Here is a 12,956-nt window from a genome sequence, read left to right as displayed (position 1 = left end):
ATGTCTAGTTGGGCCATGTTGGTTAAGGTTGTCCTGAGATGACTGTGCAGTCAGTAGTGGTTTGAACTTGTAAAGACATTGAGGCACTTTTCTGTAACCAGTTGTTGGGTCCAGGTTATAAGATACCACCATGTACATGAGTGAAAGGAAAATTTATGTGTTCCACCTGTTTATGAGATAATAAGCAAACCGGGCCATATCAATCCTTACATTCTAGGTGCAGTCCTTACACGTAGGATGGATTAAATTTTACAACATGGACATTAAAAGTCATAGTTACAACCTGTACAGCGAGGGAAGTAAAGGTGAAACTGTGTTTCCAGACATCAGAGAGACTATGATGTGTACTCCACAAGTCAAGGCTTAGAAACATGGAATTTGAATATATGAGGGCTAAACATCTAACTAGTTTCACTAAGGATAGAGAATAACAGACATCTGGCTTAGAGGAACCTGGGAAACATTTGCTGGACTTCTCATGCTCTGTTGACAAAACTTTTGAGAGTTTCTAAAAATAATAATTGGTGAGTTCCTTACACGTGGTATGCTGCATCTGCAATGACGTAACTCAGTGCCAACTCTTGAACAGAACAAAAGGTAGTAGCTAAGCTAAAGGTCATTGGCTGCCTGAACACCAGTCTCTGCAAAAGTGTATTTGTCGTGTGTGAAAAAAGTCACATGAAACAATAATTAATTTTTTAATTTGAATCTCCGATTCCATTTTCCAAAGCTTTTAACTATTCCTGATTAGAAAATTTGGAAAATCCTAGCTATGCTTTGGAATTCTTTGTGAATCTCCTACCAGAACAATGGCACAGTCCATCATCGTGTGCATCCATAAAATGTTACAGTGTTGGATATGGATGGAAGTATAGCTCAGTGGAAATTAGACTGGTTAAAAAACTATCTGGAAGCAGTGATTAAAAGACAAGATGTTACATAAATGAGGTGGAAGTAGCTGATGATTAAAATAATTTATAAATAAAGAATATGTGAGTTTTTAAAATGAAAGTGACCAGTGGCTTTAAAGAGAACAGTTAAAGTTGTATTAAGAAAAAAGAAAAGAAAGCCTGGTTAACACAGGTCATTTTAACAGAAAGTTGAAGGTATTTATCTCCCGTTGTTTTTCAGTTCTATAGAGAAAAAAAAGGCAGTGGGCACTATATGGTTCTATAGATGGAATAAAAATTTGCCACCTGTAGTAAAGGAGAATGAAAGATAGAAGCTACTTAAATTAAAGAACCTTGAAATAGCTTAGGAACTTCCTGAGTCATATACATTTCACAAATGTTGGCATTCTGGTATAGTTTAGAAGTAATGGAGGGTTCTTACTTTCGCTCCAGTGACTAACAAATACAGACCTGCGGGGAAATCTTGAGACTTTGAAATGCCATTTCAATTTCCAGCAAGAAAGCACACAGTTTGGAAAGCAGTGGCTCAGAGAAAGTCACATGCATCAAAGCTCTCTGCAGAAGAAATTATCTCCCTTTGCATTCAGCATTCTGCAAAACCCTTTGGTTCTGTGTAACTCTTCATATGAGTAACAACTTCAAGCATATACAGTACATTGGATTTTTCTCTAGTTCACTGAAGTTATCCTAAGGGAGATTTTCCTTGGTGTTGAGCTTACCAGACATATTATGGTATTCTTTCTGTTTTCTAGGGAAGGAAGTAACATTTTCTTGCTTTGCATTTTTCTAAGGCCTGAGAAATGAGCTTGAGCAAAACTCATCCCTTTGAGGGGGAACTGATCTCTTCTCTAAAGCAGTTCTGCTTTAGATGCCTTGTGCTGAAGGTCACAACCTCAGCTTAAGGTGCAAATGGGACTTTGCCAAGATCACACAAAATTCTTCTACAGTACAAAGTGCACATTGTTTGCAGAGCTGTAGGTTGTGTGCATGGATCACAGAATGGCCTGGTTTGGAAGAGACCACAAGGATCATGAATCTCCAACTTCCCACCACAGGCAGGGCCACCAACCTCCTCTTTTAATACTAGCTCAGGGCCCATCCAACCCGGCCTTGAACACCTCCTGGAATGGTGCATCCACAGCTTCTCTGAGCAGCCTGTTCCAGCACCTTACCACTCTCATAGTAAAGAACTTCCCCCTGACATCCAACCTAAATCTTCCCTCCCACAACTTAAAACCATTTCCCCTTGTCCTGCTGTTATCTACCCTTTCAAAGAGTTGACTTCCCTCCTGTTTGTAGGCTCCCTTTAGGTACTGAAAGGGTGCAATGAGGTCACCCTGCAGCCTGCTTTTCTCCAGGCTGAAGAAGCCCTGCTCCCTCAGCCTGTCTTTGTAGGGGAGGTGCTCCAGTCCCCTGATCATCTTTGTAGCCATCCACTGGACCCTCTCCAACAGCTCTCTGTCTTTCTTGTACTGGAGGCTCCAGACCTGGACACAGTACTCCAGATGGGGCCTCACAAGGGCAGAGGAGAGAAGGACAATCACCTCCCTTTCTCTCCTGGCCACTTCTCTTCTGATGGAGCCCAGGATACCATTTGCTTTACGAGCTGCAAGAGCACACTGCTGTTGAGCTTTTCATCCATCAGGATTCCCAGGTCCTTCTCTGCAGGGCTGCTCTCAAGGACGCTCCTTCCAGTCTGTACAAATGCCTTGGCTTCCTTCGGCCCAAGTGCAAAACCTTGCACTTTGCTGTGCTGAACCTCCTTAGATTCACCCAGGTCCACCTTTGAAGTCTGTTGAGGTCCATCTGAATGGTATCCCTTCCTTTCTCCATGTCAACTGCACCACTCAGCTTGGTGTCGTCAGCAAACTTGCTGAGGGTGCACTCGATTCCGTTGTCGATGTCATCACTTCCTTGCTACTGCAGAAACATCAGCACAGATGTTATCTGAGGCTTCTATTGTGCCTAGACTTTGGCTTTAGTCAAACTAAAGTTGTGGGACTTAATGTGAAAGCAGCTGGGCAACACATAGCACATTGATGATAAAGAGTAGCTCTCTGCAGCCCGGTGGGTCCATCTTTCCTGAGAACCTCTGAAAATATTTTAAAGAGTAACTCAAGAATATTTTAAACAATTACTAAAATTTCACATTTTAAGATCCACAGACCAGGCATATGTTAGCAGAGAGCTCAAAAGAGCTTTGCTGAAGAGTATTCTGAGCTATTCCAGTTGATATTTCATACGTTCTGAAACACCGAGGCAGCTCAAGATGATTGTAAAGAAGCTAGTTGTTGTCCCTTTGTTCAAGAGGATAAATGGGATTGCTCAAGCAAACACAGGCAGATTAGACTGGAATCAGTCCCAGGGAAACCTATGGAAAGATTTGTATGAGACGTGACTGGTAAAGAATTAAAGGATACTGATGCATTTAAAAATCATTAGTATAATATGGAGAGCAGATCCCACAGGAAAATAATTAAGATCTCTTTTTTGTAGAGTGATTGCAATGTGAGTGATAGAAATATTTCTGGAGGCTAAAGCACTTGATTTTGTGCAGCAACACTCAGATGTAAGTTTCAGCTTGTACCAACATCTAGGCTATGCTTGTTGTTGGAGAATTTTTCCACTGAACCAATTTTTAATAGAGAACAATTATAGTTTACATTTTTAAATAGGATTTTGTTGGGGTTTTTTTGTTTTTTTTTTTTTTGTTGTTGTTTGTTTGTTTGTTTGGTTGGTGTTTTTTTTTTTTTTCTGCTTGAGGAATTAAAAACATCTGTTTTGGTGCTTGTCTCTATTGAAATATTTCACTTTGCTAAACTGATGAAAAGCTGTACTTGCCCATGATAATTCAAAGTCTCATTGAAAATGTAGATGTAATATGCTCAGATATTTTTCTGTTTCATCCTATAAGAAGCTGTTTCATGGGCACATGAAAGCTCTTTCACCTCCACAAAACATTCTTATGCCACTGCTGGACTGACCACAGCTCTGAATAAAAACTTATTCTTAGCGAGGACACCATAAGAACTTGTAGCACTTACCTGCACAATTTTAAGTCCTTCAGCCTACAGCCAACTCACACAGATTGCAATTCTCTGTGGGCCTTTGGGGTTAGAATAGAAAATCTAAGCAGTTCATCATCAGCTTTGAATGCTCTAAACCTCTGAAGCTAGAACCTAAAGCAGACTTTACCAAATGGAAACGAGGAAGATAATGCTTACTGGAATATTTTTCCCATGGAGCATCTTATCTGCTAAGCCTTCTGCTGCAAAGGTCTCCCTTGAAAGCAGTTGGTCCACGTCAGAAAGGCAAGAGTGAGATTAATTGCACGATTACTCTAGGTTACAACAGCAGAGCCCAGTGCTTCTGATGACTTATAACACACTCTTTGCTTGCACCACAGCTTTGTGACGACTCACATAGCCTCTGCTCTGCTTTGCTCATTAATGCTCACTTCCTAGTGGCACACATATAGGTTAGACTGCTACAGTCCTACGTAACAGTGGGAGATCAGTGTTTACAATTTGGTCTTTAATTCTTTTATGTTTTGTTGCTGCCAGGAGTAAAAATAGAGTGTAATGGTCTTCATTTCCTTTCCTCCTCATTACTGTCATTGTTCCTACCACAGTTTTCTAAGTCTTCTCCCTGAGCTCCATTACTCCTAGCACTTATTTCTTCCTTGTTCTCTCAGGTTCCTCCTTCTTGACCTGTCCTTCTCCTTTTTCTCTTCTGCTTTGGTTCCTTCAATTTTCCTTCCTAATCACCCCTTGTCACCAGCCTCTCTGCCTCACAGACTCACAGCTGGCTGCTTTCCACATTCCTTATCCTTGCTTCTGATAGCTGTTGGATTTCAACCTCTCGGAAACAATTTTTTCTCTCCCATATCCTTTAACCCATTGCATCTGGAGGCTGGTGCTGACACAGCTGCATTCACAGAAGAGACCTTTAGCAAGCTGCCCACTCCCATGGCTTTCACAGTTGCTACTCTGCTTCCCACCTTCAGGCTGAAGGGTGTTTTCTTTCTTTTTGTTAGGTAGGATGGGGGTACATTGAATTTTGCTTCAATTGGAACTCAGCGGTTGCTGTGGAGCTGTTTCTGAACAGCTCCAATGCAAAATGAAAGGAAACAAAATTTGCAATCTTTATCCTTCAGAAGAAATTAAAGTCACATGTACATGATAGTGAAGAACCATCACAGAAAGGGATTAAATGTTACACAGTAAAAATTGACAGATACCCAGCAAATATGTATCCCACTCTTCGCTTTTGCACTCTCTTCCTCTCCTTCTGTCTGAGTAGCCAGCTCTGTTTCTACTTTCTTCCATCTGGCAGCTCTCAGAATAATCTCACCCACCTGTTAAATGAGAGAACGTCAAATTAAATTTACAGCAAGGCCTGGAAACAGGATGCTACAGAGAAGTATTTTAATTAAAATCCTCTAATTGAATGCATGCTTCCTTGTGAAAAGGGAGGTGCCAAAAAGGGCCTTGATGTCACCACCTCTACCCCTGTTTGCCAAAAAAGGGAGACAATTGAAACCAGCTCTCAAGGTGGAAAGAGGAAAGGGCATTTCCAGGGAGTTTTCCAGGGTCACCCTTGCAATGGTGTTAGATGGTTCATGGGAGGTTTGCCCTTTACCAGCATAAGAGCAGAAGATGTTACAGCAGCTCTGCTTCTTCTGGTCAGGCACTTTGCAGAGGAACGAGATGCCACATAGTAAAGGATAGGGAATATCTCTATGAAACCTGAACTCTGGATAGAAATGTGACAAATATAAAGCCTCTCTCTGATGTGGAGGTCTCCATGGTGTGAGTTCTCCTGGGAATGCTTCACAAACAGCTTCATTAGGCAAACAAGTAGGATTTTAAAACTCATTTTGTGACAATTGCTGGAATGGAGAGCAACATTTTCATAGGGACAGATGGAAACTGATAACAAGAGGCAAAAGTCTTGGGATCGCATTGGGAAAGTCTGGATTACTGTGCCTGGATGGGGCCAGTGGACCCTCATCCGGACACACTGTCAGCCTGGGATCTGGTGCAGGATATTAAATGCAGCATTAATATGATAAATTACAGTTGTCCGGTAACCACACAGCACTTGCAGAGAGGAATAACAGAGTGGGTATGTTCAAACAAATAAGAGTGGGAGTCAGGAGGAAGTATTTGGGGAGAAGAGGGAATTAACAAGTGCTGTAGAATTGCGTCACTGCAATGTAATTCTAACTCTTCTAAATACTATGCAAATCCACTGACACTATATACTTCCTGTAACAATGACACCTCTGGCTTTTCTTTCCTTGTTATATAGTAGTTAACTGTTATGAAAAGAGAGTTACGGAGAATAAAATGCACATAAGAGGCACATACATGCCTCTATCTAAAGACACAGTAGCACTAGTAACAATTCACTACATTCTGCAGAATTTACAGGTTTTTCCACTAGGCTGCCCTCAGCATTTGGAGGGGAAGTTTGGCACCACTGCATTCCTATGCCTCCACACTGGTAAAGGTCACTTCCTAGGAACCTCAGGTCAAAGAGGAGAAAAGATCCCAGCGTCCTCAGGTGTTTGCCAGCCCTCTTTCGTTGGCAACAGAGAATACTTTCATAAAACAGATTCATTTTATGTTTCAATATTTTAATGCTTCATTGGACTATTTAGAAATGGGAAAATCTTACATCCCCTCTTGAGAAATCTGGCAGGCACGTTTGGCTCATGCTGGGAAAGCAAAACCACTGGCAAACCCCTCAGTCTTTGCTAAAATTTAAAATGGATAGTCTGAGTGTTAAACACATTTTTAACACCCTTCGGGATTGCTGGGGCATCAAGCATAAAAGACTGAAGACCTAGGGAAGGGTAATTTTTATTTATTTATTTATTTATTTATTTATTTATTTATTTTCCAAAGAGCATTAGAGCATTCTGAGATACAAGAGTGACTTCCAGACCAACAGTAGGTAACTCAGGTTTTTAGGGTAATGGGGAATACAGATGCCAACACTTGCCCACTTTACCTATATTCTTGTTAAATGGATATTAAACTTAGCTACAGCTTTGAGGAAGTGTTGTTCAGACTAACAGCACAGTAACTGTTCACAGACACCAGCACCAGTGCTTGCCTGTTATCCATCAGTTTATATCATCAAATGTGCTCTGGAGAATGCTTGAGCATTGATTTGTTGTTTGACAGTGGAGTTAGTGGACCAGGAGTGCAAAACCACTGAAACAAATGTGGGGATGTTGACAACAGGTATAGGGGTTGGAGAGAAAGTCTTAGGATGATTTGGAAAAGAACTGCTGATAGTAGAGTTTACTCTGTCAGGTAGAGCTCACATATTTGCAGACACAGAACATCTTTTAGAAAGCAAGATAAATCACTCACGGAAACATGAAAATCACTCATGAAACACTTAGCAAGGTTTTAAAAGATACACCTTGTGAGTATGCTCCACTGTATGTAGAACAATTCCACACAAAAATGTGCACAGAAATGAAGAGGCTGAAGGTTTTTGTAAAAATGTTTCTCTATAGCTGCATTACCCAAAGTGAATTGCAAAAAGTGTTAAAAGAGTTTGGAAGTGGGGTTCAGATTCTCAGCTGATGAAAATTTCCGTAGTTGGCAAAATCTGCATTTTGTTTCTTGCTAAAATGTCTCAAAAGAGTGCAGACACACAAGAAAAAGTTGACTGCCTAAAATCCTTTAAGTATTCTATAGCACTAACTGTGTTCAGAAAGACTTAATTCAGACCGTATGAACCTCTGGAGTAATTTTCAAGTAATCAGAAGGTAACAGCTCAAGATCAAGAGGCTGAAAAATATAGCTAGTGCCACACTGCAAGCCTTGCACAGTATACTCATACAGAGTGCCAGGAATATCTGTTTCTGCCCAGTTGTTATCAGGCTGTTAAGCTGATATATAAAAGACAGTGAGAAGTGTTGTCACTTGCAGCAGGGATCAACAAGGCTGACAGAGCTCCAAACCAGCAGCTGTAAATGGAAGAGTCAGTGTCATTTTAAAGAATGTTTTAGAAGCAGAATAGAAGTCAGGTGTCATGGTTCTATGTTTTTGTTTTTGTTTTTTTATGTTTTCAGTATTCCACATCAAAACATCATGTAGTGCACAGGGCATTAAAGTGTCACTGCCCCAATCCCAGCTACCTATCCCTGTACATTACAGCAGTCACGGGATCTGGCCCTTCCGGGTGGGGGGGGCGCTCTCTTGCTGCATGGCAGTGGGTGCAGGAGGGTGCTTTCCTAGCCGTTCCAAGCTTTTCAGGTTTGAATCGGTCCCGGGAACTCTCTCTCTCTCTCATCTTGTCTGATTTATTAATCTCAATTTCAATTAAATTGTATATATTGTGTTATCTTGTATTCCAATACTATAGTAAAATAAGTTTTCCTCCATAGATTGTTGCCGCTGTTCTTTTCCTCCCTTCCTTCCTTCCCATTTTTTGTGGGATTGGGGTGGGGGGGGGGGGCAGAGGCCTGTCGCCCCTGTCACGGACGTGGATTGATCTGATCAACTCCGTGACAGATTTTGGCGCCCAACGTGGGGCAAGCTGCTTTTTAGCTTTTTGAACGAATTTTTTTTTTTTCTCTCTGCTCTTAGAGAGCTTCGTTAGGGAGCATTATCAGTAGTTCAGGTTTCTGTGCTGGAAAACCTGACCTTGAAAGATTAGGCGTACTGCCAGTGTTCTGGGATATTTGTAAACTTTGAGCATTACTTAGTCTGAGTAGTGCCTTTTTCCTTTTTTTTTTTTTTCCCCATCTTGTTAGCTTCAATTCATTAACCCTCTTTTAGCAAGCACTAGCGATGAACCCACTCGTTATTGTGGGGGTGCTGGGTAAAGGATTAAAAGCAATGGTGTTAGTCACAACCTGCTGGCCAATAATCCATCTCACACTTGTGTGTTTTGGAATTGCATCTGTATATAACTATCTAAGGGCACTGATGGAGACACCTATGTTTTACTTATTTGCAATGTGGTATGATTTGAATTTTGACATTTACATCCCGGAAGGAATGGCTAATTTCACAAACAGCTACATCCCAAATGGAATGGCTAATTTCACAAACAGTTACATCCCAAATGGAATAGCTAATTTTACAAACAACACGATGTTCAGACCAGTCTCCGGTTTTTCTTCTCGGTTTGTCAAACGTTTTTTGAATCCTGAATTAATAGTCATGTTGGTGTGCATGTCATCAGTTTTCCTGAATGTATTCCTATGCATTCGTATTAAGGGAAAGGAGTCTCTTCCAAAACTAGAGAATGATGATTGGCAGGGAATATGGAGAGGTTTAGGAAAGGTCTTAGAAGCATGGGGACCTGCAGTGTCATGGGATTTTACTCTTGAACACCTGTGGGATCCTGAGAAACTAAGCCAGTATTTGAGTCAGGGACTATGCGGCTTACATAAATCTAAGGAGGTACAACTTATTTGGGGTTTGGCTTGTGCTTACCGTGCCCTATATAATACCATTCTGGAGAGAGAGAGTTTCCGAGCTGAGGTTCAAGCTAAAGGGGAAAATCCCCATGTCAAATCTAATCAATCACAGGAGACACCAGTAACAATACCGGTTGCTCCTGTGGAGGGCAAGAAATGGAAACGAGTGTCTTCGCGTCTTGAACGAAAAAGAGAAGAAGAGGAGGAGGAGGTGGAGGAAGATCCAGGCGAGGGGCCCTCCTCAGGACCACCACCATCGCGAAAGGCAAAAGGGAAAACTAAGAGACGTGCAGAAGAGAGTGATGAAGAGGAAGTCTCTATTACTACTCGCCGGCCTCTAAAGATGACTGAAATCCAAGGTTCAAGAAAGGAGTTTACACGGCGCCCGAATGAAACTCTTGTTTCCTGGTTGGTTCGCTGTTGGGACAGTGGGGCCCATAGCTTGTCTCTGGATGGTAATGAAGCTCGCCAACTAGGTGCCATTGCCAGAGATCCAGCTATTGATAGAGGAATTAGTCGATGCTCGGATGAAGCTGCCTCCCTCTGGGAACGAGTGTTAACAGCCGTGAAGGAAAAGTATCCCTTCAAAAATGGCTTGAAGATTGCAATGAAAAAATGGGATACAGTTGAAAAGGGGATCCAGTATTTGAGGGAAATAGGCGTGGTGGAAATGTTGTATGACCCTGACTTTGTTCCTAACGACCCACACCAGAACCGTGACCCTGAAAGAGTGAGGACAACGCCTGAGATATGGCAGAAAATCGTGACAACAGCGCTGGACAAATATGCCTCTACACTGATGTCAGCGTGTGACAGATTCAACGAGCAACAGAGAACGCCCTTAGTTTATGAATTAATTGTTACGCTCCAAAACTACGAACAATTACTGTCCCCAATTCATGCTGCCGTTGCTGCTATATCAAGAATGACGGAGCAAGTGTCTCAACTGATTAACCGCGACAAACCTGTAGCAGTATCAGAAACGCTTGATGAAGATCAGGATAATCAAACAAGTCTAGCGAAGGATATGAAGGAGATGAAGGAGATGATGAAATGTATGCAAGCCCACCTAACTAAAGACAAAGAACCTTCCTTCTCACGTGCACCATCAAAGATCTCAGCTGTTAGAAGCAAACGCTCTCCGGCTCAAGTAAGGGGTAATACACCGCGAATTGCCTTATGGTATTACCTGCGTGACCATGGAGAAGACATGGGGAAGTGGCACGGTCAACCTACTCCTGTACTACGAGCCCGAGTGAAAGAATTACAAAGCAGATCAACCACCAGTGCAGTTGCTCCAGTTACCACAGGTAATGAATAGGGGGGCCCTGCCCTCAGTCAGGAGGGGGAAAGGGATAATAGAGTATATTGGACTGTGTGGATTCGATGGCCTGGCACATCAGAACCACTGAAATATAAGGCACTGGTGGACACTGGTGCACAGTGCACTCTGATGCCCTCGAGTCACCAAGGGACAGAATTAATCCATATTTCTGGAGTGACCGGGGGCTCTCAAGAATTGACTGTGTTGGAGGCTGAGATAAGCCTCACTGGTAAGGACTGGCAAAAACATCCTATTGTGACGGGCCCAGGGGCTCCATGTATACTAGGTATTGATTATCTCAGAAGGGGACATTTCAAGGACCCTAAGGGGTATCGATGGGCCTTTGGAATAGCTGCTGTGGATATAGACAACATTAAGCAGCTGTCTGTTTTGCCTGGCCTGTCAGAAGATCCATCTGTTGTGGGGCTGCTGCGAGTAAAAGAGCAACATGTACCGATTGCTACAAAAACGGTGCACAGACGTCAGTACCGCACCAACAGGGATTCTTTGCTCCCCATTCATAAGTTAATTCGTCAACTAGAGAGCCAGGGAGTGATCAGCAAAACTCACTCGCCTTTTAACAGCCCCATATGGCCAGTGCGTAAAGCCAGTGGAGAATGGAGGCTGACGGTGGACTACCGTGGCCTGAATGAAGTCACACCCCCTCTGAGTGCTGCTGTGCCGGACATGTTAGAACTCCAGTATGAACTGGAGTCAAAAGCGGCCAAATGGTATGCCACCATTGACATTGCTAATGCCTTCTTTTCCATTCCTTTGGCCAAAGAATGTAAGCCACAGTTTGCTTTCACCTGGAGGGGCATTCAGTATACCTGGAACCGTTTGCCCCAGGGGTGGAAACACAGCCCGACCATTTGCCATGGGCTGATCCAAACTGTATTGGAACAGGGCAGTGCTCCTGAGCACCTGCAGTACATTGATGACATCATTGTGTGGGGCGATACAGCAGAAGAAGTCTTTACAAAAGGAGAGCGAACGATCCAAATTCTTCTGAGTGCTGGTTTTGCTATTAAGCGAAGCAAAGTGAAAGGACCTGCCCAGGAGATTCAGTTCCTAGGTATAAAGTGGCAAGATGGCCGTCGTCACATCCCGACAGATGTGATCGACAAAATCACTGCCATGTCTCCACCCACTAGCAAAAGAGAGACACAATCTTTTCTGGGTGCAGTGGGCTTTTGGAGAATGCATGTTCCAAACTACAGCCTCATTGTAAGCCCCCTTTATCATGTGACACGAATGAGAAATGAGTTTACATGGGGCCCTGAGCAGCAGCAGGCGTTTGAACAGATTAAACAGGAGATAGCCCGTGCTGTGGCCCTAGGGCCAGTACGGAAGGGACAGGGTATAAAGAACATCCTCTATACTGCTGCTGGAGAGAACGGTCCCACTTGGAGTTTGTGGCAAAGAGCCTCAGGAGAGACCCGAGGCCGACCCTTGGGATTCTGGAGTCGGGCGTACAGAGGGTCTGAAGAGCGCTACACTCCAACTGAGAAGGAGATCTTAGCTGCATATGAGGGGGTTTGGGCTGCTTCTGAAGTAGTCGGTACTGAAACACAGCTTCTTCTGGCACCTCGACTGCCAGTGCTGAACTGGATGTTTAAAGGAAAGGTTCCCTCCACCCATCATGCTACTGATGCCACTTGGAGTAAGTGGATTGCACTGATTACACAACGAGCACGGATGGGGAACCTCAGCCGTCCAGGAATCCTAGAGGTCATCATGGACTGGCCTGAAGGTAAAAAGTTTGGAACATCACCAGGAGAAGAGGTATCACGTGCTAAAGAAGCCCCACCATACAATGAACTACCAGAGAATGAAAAGAAATATGCCCTGTTCACAGATGGATCGTGTCGTATTGTGGGAAAGCATCGCAGATGGAAATCTGCTGTGTGGAGCCCCACACGACAAGTTGCAGAGGCCACTGAAGGGAAAGGAGAATCAAGCCAATTTGCAGAGGTAAAGGCTGTCCAACTGGCCTTAGATGTTGCTGAACGGGAGAGGTGGCCAATGCTCTATCTCTACACTGACTCATGGATGGTGGCAAATGCCTTATGGGGGTGGTTACAGCAGTGGGAGCAAAATAACTGGCAAAGAAGGGGTAAACCTATTTGGGCTGCTGAACTGTGGAAAGACATTGCTGCCCGAACAAAGACTATAGTTGTAAAGGTGCGCCATGTAGATGCTCATGTGCCCAAGAGTCGGGCTACTGAAGAACAGCAAAACAACCATCAGGTAGACCGAGCTGCCAGAA

General features: G+C 43.3%; 2 protein-coding genes across 3 annotated transcripts in view; one reads left to right on the top strand and one right to left on the bottom strand.

Annotated features, from left to right (window-relative positions):
* WARS2 (tryptophanyl tRNA synthetase 2, mitochondrial) overlaps nt 1-12,956 on the bottom strand; it is a 334,901-nt gene that overhangs the window by 144,787 nt on the left and 177,158 nt on the right. The window lies entirely within an intron of this gene.
* LOC128090444 (uncharacterized) overlaps nt 7,997-12,956 on the top strand; it is a 305,355-nt gene continuing 300,395 nt past the window's right edge. The window contains exon 1 of the mRNA XM_052702809.1: nt 7,997-8,191. The gene's annotated coding sequence lies outside the window, so the exon portion shown is untranslated. The remainder of the gene's footprint in view (nt 8,192-12,956) is intronic.

This window comes from Tympanuchus pallidicinctus, unplaced genomic scaffold (assembly GCF_026119805.1).
Source record: "Tympanuchus pallidicinctus isolate F22 unplaced genomic scaffold, pur_lepc_1.0 scaffold10, whole genome shotgun sequence".
NCBI lineage: Eukaryota > Metazoa > Chordata > Aves > Galliformes > Phasianidae > Tympanuchus > Tympanuchus pallidicinctus.
Note: the sequence above shows the minus strand (reverse complement) of the source record. Positions and strands in the feature narration are given on the sequence as shown.